Source organism: Triticum dicoccoides, chromosome 5B (genome assembly GCF_002162155.2).
Source record: "Triticum dicoccoides isolate Atlit2015 ecotype Zavitan chromosome 5B, WEW_v2.0, whole genome shotgun sequence".
Taxonomy (NCBI): domain Eukaryota; kingdom Viridiplantae; phylum Streptophyta; class Magnoliopsida; order Poales; family Poaceae; genus Triticum; species Triticum dicoccoides.
Window position 1 is genome coordinate 659,517,777 of NC_041389.1, and position 9,763 is coordinate 659,527,539.

Here is a 9,763-nt window from a genome sequence, read left to right on the forward strand (position 1 = left end):
CCAAGTTTGAAGCATCAATGATGTTCAATTATCCTCTCAACCTGCAAAACACTTTCTCATCAAGAGGTTTAGTGAATATATCAGCTAATTTTTTTTCGGTGCGAACATGCTTAAGATCAATGTCACCCTTAGCAACATGATCTCGAATGAAATGATGACGAACTTCAATATGCTTAGTTCGAGAATGTTGCACAGGATTATGACCAATTTTGATAGCACTTTCATTATCACAAAGCAATGGAACATGTCTCACATATATCCCATAATCTTTAAGAGTTTGGGTCATCCAAAGTAACTGAGCACAACATGAACCAGCGGCAATATATTCTGCTTCGGCGATGGATAAGGATACCGAGTTTTGTTTCTTGGAGGACCAAGACACAAGAGATCTACCAAGAAATTGACAAGTAACCGAAGTGGACTTTCTATCAACCTTGTCTCCGGCATAGTCCAAGTCGGAATAGCCAAAAAGATCGAAAGAGGCCCTCTTAGGATACCAAATGCCAAAATTTGGTGTATGGATTAAGTATCTCACTATCCTTTTCACGGCCTTAAGATGACATTCTTTAGGAGCAGCTTGATATCGTGCACACATGCACACACTTAGCATAATATTGGGACGTGAAGCACATAGATATAACAATGAACCAATCATAGAGCGATAAACCTTTTGATCAACCGGTTCACCATCTTTGGTCAAATCAAGATGTCCACTAGTAGGCATAGGTGTAGTCATACCTTTGCATTCTTGCATATTGAACTTCTTGAATAAGTCCTTGGTGTACTTCGTTTGAGAGACAAAAGTACCTTCCTTAGTTTGCTTGATTTGCAACCCAAGAAAGAATTTGAGTTCACTCATCATAGACATCTCAAACTTCTCCGACATTAGCTTCCCAAACTTTTCACTAAAATGAGGGTTAGTTGAACCAAATATAATATCATCAACATAAATTTGGCACACAAAGAGTTCACCATTAACCCTTTTAGTAAAGTGTGTGGAATCAATTTTCCCAATTTCAAAGCCTTTTTCAATAAGGAACTTGGTCAAGCATTTATACCATGCTCTAGGAGCTTGTTTAAGACCATAAAGAGCTTTGTGAAGTTTGTAAACATGATTGGGTTTCTTAGGATTAACAAAGCCGGGAGGTTGTTTAACATAAACTTCCTCCTCTATTTCACCATTTAGAAAAGCACTTTTAATGTCCATTTGGTACAAGGTGATATCATGGTGATTAGCATAGGCAAGTAAGATGCGAATGGACTCAAGTCTAGAAACAGGGGCGTAAGTCTCATCATAGTCCATACCTTCGACTTGTGTGTAGCCTTGGGCGACGAGACGTGCTTTGTTGCGAACTACTTGTCCATCTTCATCTTGCTTGTTGCGAAACACCCATTTGGTACCGATGATGTTGTGGTTGTTGTCGGGCTTCTCAACCAATGTCCAAACTTGGTTCCTCTCAAAATTGTGTAGCTCTTCATGCATAGCATTTATCCAATCCGGATCTTCCAATGCTTCTTCGACCTTCATAGGTTCAATGCTAGAGATGAAAGAATAGTTTTCACAAAAGTTAGCTAAATGAGTTTTAGAGCGAGTGATTCTCCCGGTTTGAATATCATTGTAGATTTGTTCGACGGGATGGTCTTTAGCAATTCTTGCTCGAACTCGTGAAAGCTTTTGCTTGGGTCTCCGTTGAACATCTTCTTCATCTTGTTCTTCTTCTTGGCCTTCTTCATTGTTGGCGTTGTCGTTCTCTTGTCGTGGTGGAGAAGGAGGTTGTTGACGTTCATCTTGATGCACTTCCTCGTTTCCTTCATCTTGGTGTGTCCCACTTGTGGATGCTTCCGTATCAACTCTTGGTTCACCTTGTCGTGAAGTAGAAGCTTCCACTTGGACAGGTACTCTCCTTCACCTCCGTTGGACGGACCTTGCCAATAGACAAGTCTTGGATTGCTTCTGAAGGATCTTTGTCTCCTACATCAATTGGCAATTGCTATACTTGTGAGCCGTTAGATTCATCAAACTTCACATCTACGGTCTCTTCAACCTTTCGGGTGAAATTGTTGTAGACACGGTAAGTATGAGAGTTTGAGCCATAACCTAGTAGGAAACATTTATGAGACTTAGGAGCAAATTTAGAATGACGATGCTTATCAAGAATGTAGCACTTTGAGCCGAATACTCGAAAGTATCCAACTTGGGGTTTGTTACCGGTGAGTAGCTCGTATGCCGTCTTTCCGAGTAGCTTGTGAAGATACAAGCGATTTGTTGCATGACAAGCTGTCTCAACCGCTTCTGCCCAAAAGTGGTTCGGCGTCTTGTACTCATCAAGCATCATTCTCGCCATTTCGATGAGCATCCGGTTCTTCCTCTCAACAACTCCATTTTGTTGAGGTGTGTACGTAGCCGAGAACTCGTGTGAAATCCCTTCTGCGTCAAGAAATGTGTCCACATTTGCGTTCTTGAACTCCGTTCCATTGTCGCTGCGAACCTTCTTGATCTTCACTTCAAATTGGTTTTGGGCCTTCCTAGCGAAGTTTTTGAAGATCTTTTGGACCTGTGATTTATCATCGAGAAAGAACACCCACGTAAATCTGGAAAAATCATCAACTATAACTAGACCAAAAGAATTTCCACCGAGACTCTTGTAAGAGTTGGGACCAAAGAGATCCATGTGAAGTAGCTCGAGTGGTCTCTTCGTGGTCATGATGTTCTTCACGGGATGCCTTCCTCCAACCTGTTTACCTGCTTGACAAGCACTGCAAAGTCTATCCTTATCAAAAATGACATCATTAACTCCAAGGATATGATTCCCTTTAATAAGCTTGTCAAGGTTTCGCATACCAACATGTCCTAGTCGTCTATGCCATAACCAACCTTTTGAGGATTTAGCAATGAAGCAAGTTTTAGGTTGAGCCTTTTTAGTGAAATCAACAATGTATAGATCACCTCTACGTATGCCGGTAAAGACCATTTTATGATTGTCTCGATGAAACACTTGGCAATCAATTTCAGTAAATAAGACATTGAAACCAAAGTCAGCAAGTCTAGATACTGAAAGTAAGTTATATCCAAGAGATTCAACAAGCATGACATTTTGTATGGAGCTATCATGTGAGATGGCCACCTTACCAAGGCCAACCACCTTACCCTTTGAGTTGTCACCGAAAGTGACATAATTTTGAGGACTATCATTATCAGCAAGCTCACAAAACATGTCTTTATCTCCGGTCATGTGATCGGTACATCCACTGTCAAGGACCCATTCCTTTCCTCATGACATGTATCCCCGAAGATTTGCCATAAGACCAAAATGTCTCATTGCATCATCAAGATCGAAGTCAGTATAATCATCCTCATCATAGTATCCATGTTCAACATCGTCATGTGGTGGATCAAATCCTAGAGAGGGTGATTCGTTAGAGTGATTTTGACAATGATCTTGTCTATGAATTCTTATAGCTTCGGAAATAATGTCACTAATAATACCAACATTTCCTTTGGCACGCATAAGGTTTGTAAGCTCAAATAGACGATCACCAAACATAGGATCACTAGTATTCATTTTACTCAAAGCAATAGACTTATGGAGAATTTCATCTAGATTTTTCAAAGAATAATCAGGAAATCATTCCTCAAGAAATTTCCATATAGTGTAGGCACACTCAAGAGTAGGCAGTTTTATAATCAAGTTTCTAGGCAAGCCTCTAGTGATAAGATTAACAGTTCTAACATTCCTAATCATGTCAATAGACTCATCAGGGGTAGGATGCATAGGATCAACACAAGGTGCACAAGGACTAGCAATGTACTTGTTCAAATGATATTGATTAAAAATTACAAGCATCTCATTTTTCCACTCATGAAAGTACTCTCCATGAAGAATAGGCACTCTATGTCTAAGACTCCCCAAAGTAGACTCATCCATCTTCCTCCAGTGGTGATTAAACCAAGGCAATGGAGACCAATGCTCTGATGCCACTTGTAGGACCTTGAGAAGAGGTGTCTAGAGGGGGGTGATTAGACACTAAGTACAAAAGTTGCAGTTTTTAAGTTTCTTTAAATTTGAGTGGAGTTTAGGCACAAGTTTAACATTCACAACATATAGCAAGCAAGCATGCAAAGAGTATATGAGCAGCGAAAAGTAAAGCATGCAACTTGCAAGAATGTAAAGGGAAGGGATTGGAGGATTCAAACGCAATTGGAGACACGGATGTTTTTGGCGTGGTTCCGATAGGTGGTGCTATCGTACATCCACGTTGGTGGAGACTTCAACCCACGAAGGGTAACGGTTGTGCGAGTCCACGGAGGGCTCCACCCACGAAGGGTCCATGAAGTAGCAACCTTGTCTATCCCACCATGTCCGTCGCCCACGAAGGACTTGCCTCACTAGCGGTAGATCTTCACGAAGTAGGCGATCTCCTTGCCCTTACAAACTCCTTGGTTCAACTCCATAATCTTTGTCGGAGGCTCCCAAGTGACACCTAGCCAATCTAGGAGACACCACTCTCCAAGAAGTAACAAATGGTGTGTTGATGATGAACTCCTTGCTCTTGTGCTTCAAATGATAGTCTCCCCAACACTCAACTCTCTCTCATAGGATTTGGATCTGGTGGAAAGAGGGTTTGAGTGGAAAGCAACTTGGGGAAGGCTAGAGATCAAGATTCATATGGTAGGAATGGAATATCTTGGCCTCAACACATGAGTAGGTAGTTCTCTCTCAGAAATAGGATGCTGGAAGTGTAGGTTTAGTCTGATGGCTCTCTTCACGAAATGAAGAGGAGGTGGAGGGGTATATATAGCCTCCACACAAAATCTAACCATTACACACAATCTACCAAACTCGGTGGGACCGAATCGTTAAACTCGGTCAGACCGATTTAGCAAATAATGTGACCGTTAGGGTTTTCGGTGGAACCGAAATGCAACTCGGTAGGACCGATTCGATTAGGGTTAGGGAATAACGTAATCTCGGTGAGACTAATTACACAAACTCGGTGAGACCAATTTTGGTAATTAGCTAACCAGAGAGTTGGTCAGGCAAACTTGGTTGGACCGATTATCAAACTCGGTGGGACCGATTTTGATAATAAGTCAACCAGAAAGTTTGCATTGTAATCTCGGTAGTACCGATTGCTCAAACTCGGTGAGACCGATTTTGATAATGGACATACAATCCCATCTCGGTGAGACCGAGATCCCTATTGATGAGACCGATTTGCCTAGGGTTTGTGGCAGTTGCTAAGACATCAAAACTCGGTGGCTCCGGATAGGAAGAATAAGTGGGGCCGAGTTTGACTTTACGTTTAGGACATATGTGGATGTGAGAAAGTGGTTGAGGGTTTTTGGAGCATATCACTAAGCATATGAAGCAAGAGGCTCATTAAGCAACACCTCATCCCTCCTTGATAGTATTGGCTTTTCCTATAGACTCAATGTGATCTTGGATCACTAAAATGGAAAATGAAGAGTCTTGAGCTTGAAGCTTGAGCCAATCCTTTGTCCTTAGCATCTTGAAGGAGTTCCCACATCCTTTAGTCCATGCCACTCCATTGTTGAACTTATCTGAAACATACTAGATAAAAGTGTTAGTCCAATAAGAGATATGTTGACATTAATTACCAAAACCACCTAGGGAGCACTTGTGCTTTCAGTAGCGACTCACAAGGCGGCGATGCGGTCCAGGAGTTCGTTTAAAGATGACAACTCCCTCGGATGCATCTGCCCGGAGTATTTTGAGCTGACGCGGGGGCGATATTCGATGACCCGAGAAGTCATCGTCGGCACAACGACCGAAGGGGCGGTCATAGTGAAGCCGCCAAGCCGGAGAGCTTGGCCTGCGGCCAGGGCTCCTCCGGCGGTGATGTTGTCCTTGATAACAAGGCGAGCCATCAATCCTATCTTTGACGTCAAAGTGGAACTCTCAATGAAAGCACCAATGTCGGTGTCAAAACCGGCGAATCTCGGGTAGGGGGTCCCTAACTGTGCGTCTAAGGCTAATGGTAACAGGAGGCGGTGGACACACTGTTTACCCAGGTTTGGGCCCTCTCTATAGAGGTAATACCCTACTTCCTTCTTGATTGATCTTGATGAATATGAGTGTTACAAGAGTTGATCTACCACGAGATCGTAATGGCTAAACCCTAGAAGTCTAGCATATGAGATTATGATTGTCGGCCTACGGACTAAACCCTCTGGTTTATATAGACACCAGAGGGGGCTACGGTTACACAAAGTCGGTTACAAAGAAAGGAATCTACACATCTGAATCGCCAAGCTTGCCTTCCATGCAAAGGAGAGTCCCATCCGGACACGGGACGAAGTATTCTATCTTGTATCTTCATAGTCCAACAGTCCAGCCACAATACATAGTCCAGTTGTCCGAGGACCCCCTAACCCAGGATTCCTCAACCACCAAAGCCAAATGACCCGGATTACCAACCCAGGGCGGGTGATCCTATCGACTCCACACAATGGGCTGCTCAGACCATCGTAAGTAATGGGGAATCGTCGGCTCAACGGCGTTCACGGCCCTTATATGGAGCTTTTGATCCCGCTTGCATAGACTCATGGTGAAGACGTGATACTGCCCACTATTCAACTGCTTTGGATTACTCTGATGACCAGATTGTTGTTGCTGTTGAGCCCCCTGACCAGGCTGTTGATTATAACCACCCTGATTGCCTTGATTGCGCTGGCCCGGGAAACCAGAATTAGAACTGCCACCACCGTAACCCGAACCGTGAGAACCAGAACCTGAGCCGCCGCCCGGGCCATGATTATTCTGGAAAAGACCAGAATTTTGTACTCTTTCATAATGAAGCAATCCTTCTAGAGGTGAGAGGATGGCCTTTCCTGTGTACTATGCTTCAGGCAGGGCTGATTCAGCATCTGCTCAAGATTGAAACTTGACCCTCCAAACCGGGGAGGCGGCTTTCCCTAACGACGCTGACCATTATTCTGCGTGTTGGTATTAGCCACAAAATCCAAACTGTTATCAGCCTTGCGCTTACCATTGCCCCCCTGATTCACCGGGTTATGATGCTGGCTCTTGGTGTTGCCACTCTTCTTTCCCTTTCCCGGCTATTCATCATTAGACTCGGGGTCCTTGGTACCATCAGAGTCGGCATATTTAACCAGATCCGCCATCAGCTCCCCCATGTCACTCCAGCGGCGCTTGAGCCACCCTAGCTTCTGTTTAAGAGGCAAAAATTGCCAGTTCTTCTCTAACATTAGTACTGCTGAGCCGGCATTGATGCGATCCGATGAGTGCAGGATAATTGAGACCCGGCGCACCCAATGGGTTGTTGACTTCACCCTCTTCCTAGACACAGGCGTCCAAATCCACAATTGACATAGGCTGCTTGCACGTATCTTTAAAATTCTGAATAAACCGGGCTTTTAACTCAGCCCATGAACCAATGGCGTTGGCAGGTAGCCCCTTCAACCAAGTGCGAGCCGTTCCGTCCAACATCATGGTGAAATATTTAGCACATGCATCATCGCTAACATCCAGCAGTTCCACGGCCATCTCGTAACTCTCAACCCAAGCTTCAGGGGGTAAGTCAGTGGTGTAGTTAGGCACCTTGCGAGGACCCTTGAAATCCTTAGGCAAACGCTCATTACGTAGAGACGGCACTAAACATGGCACACTCAAAGATTTGAAGGTCAAGCCTGTCTCCACCGAATTTGTCGGATGAGCCGGAGAATGCTGACAAGCCGTGTATTGAGCCGCCAGCTCAGCCTCCCAACGCGCTCTACCCTGATCCACAACATTCTGAGCATTACCTCCACCACGCGCCGGGTCATGCGCACAAGGTGGGTTTCGGTTTTGTCCACTGCTTGGCATGACCGGTTCATCAATATGATTGCTATAAATTTTGCTCGGACGTGGCATGGAGTGTATACGGTCCCGACTATATGAATAAGCCGCCTGTTGAGTCACAGCCGTCTGGAGCAGCTCCCCGGCTCGTCATAATTCCATCGTTGTCGGTGATTCGCCCTCAGCCGGCAGAGTTGCCAGCCGTGTCGCCGCAGCAATCATGTGATCCAAAGGATTAGAATAATGACCCGGTGGTGTCGGTACATACTGAGGCGGAGTAGTATTTAGACAGGGCGGCTCCGTCATGCGCGGCTGAGTTGTTGCTCCACCCCTAGGCGCTTCAACCCGGTTTATTTCTGGTTGGTTACTAGTCCCCACTCCAGGCGTGCAAAAGAGGTTTCTCGCCTCATAAACCGGAGATAGATGAGACTGATGACTCCTCCTCATGACTTCATTTGAAGCATTTTGATCCGTCGTAAGCCCGAAAGCCTCTGATTGAATCTGCTGTGCCTGAGCATCTAAAGCAGCCTGCTCCATGGCCATCCTGACGTTCTCTACGTTTAGCTCCTCCTTGGCCTGTGCTATCTCATCACACAACTTTGCAACCTCCGCGTTGTGCTGAACTTGATTTGCCGGGTTAACCTCTGTTGTTAACAATGTTGTCAGATTATCCAGTAAATCAGTCAAAACATGAATCGGCCGGTGCACAGGACCTCCTGTCCCGGCTGCCATCATCGTTGCTGACCCGGAGACCATTGCTGCCACCGTCGAAGAATTTTGCGCTGGCTGTGTACCGTCCATGAAAATCGCAACCCTATTTGGCGTCTCATAGGGGTCCGGAATACTATCACCATCGGAATAGCCCCCAAGACGGCCATCTTGCTGTTGGTACAACGAATCAGAGTCACTAGTGGACGACTCACCATCAGAGTAGACGACCGTCTCACCACCAGACACCGATCTATCTTCAGATTCTGCCCCATTGATGAATCCCATTAAGGCATGCTTCACGGCGGGCTAAACTCGGGTGGGTCGCGCGTGCTGAGCCGTCTCGATGATGTCGGTGCAGATGTCCGGCTCAGAGCCCGGTTCGCCGATCTTGCTGATGAAAATGTGGATTCCACCAAAGAGGACCCGGTACCCGTACTCAATTGAGCCGACCTTGGGGCCCCAGCCCGCATCATCGATGTAGAGCTTGCCGCGATGACTCTTGGTCATCCGGCCCACAGCGTATCCCTTGATCCCTTCGAAGCTGCCCTTCAAGAACTCGAAACCACCGTGCGCTGGCCCCATGGTGGGCGCCAACTATCATGAAATTGTCACGGCAAATGTCCTAGTGTGATGACTTAGTCGTGGAGCCATCGCAACTAGTTAGCTTAAAGGGGTTAAACGGAACAAAGGACACATGGAGTTTATACTGGTTTGGCCCCTTGCGGTGAAGGTAAAGGCCTAATCTAGTTTGAGGTGGTATTGCTTATGTCTCGATTACGAGGGAGCGAATCCGCTTGACCTAGCTTTCGATCTCTTGTTTCTTGCCCTGAATCGCCGTCGGGACGTCCCTTTATATACACTGTTTGACGCGCAGCGGCTCACGGAGTCCCGGCCGGCTCATAAACAACGTGTCTGGCTCAGTGACTAAATATACTTGCCTTACCATATAAGTCATACACATATGGCGGTTTACCCTACGGGCCTTAAGTCGCCTTTGGGCTTTGGGCCCTTTGCAAGTCTGCTTCATGGACCGCCATCTTCAACATCTTCATGGGCTTTGTATTGATGAACTGCCATTGGTATAACCCGGCCCCTCCTGGGCGGGTCATACCCAATAGTCATATTCCCAACAGCATGGGAAACAAAATGACTTCAAATCCCATCACCTTTCTCATGTGCCTCTCTTTGCTCGCCAAACAAGCATGACTGGTTCAACTCCTACTTCTTTGACA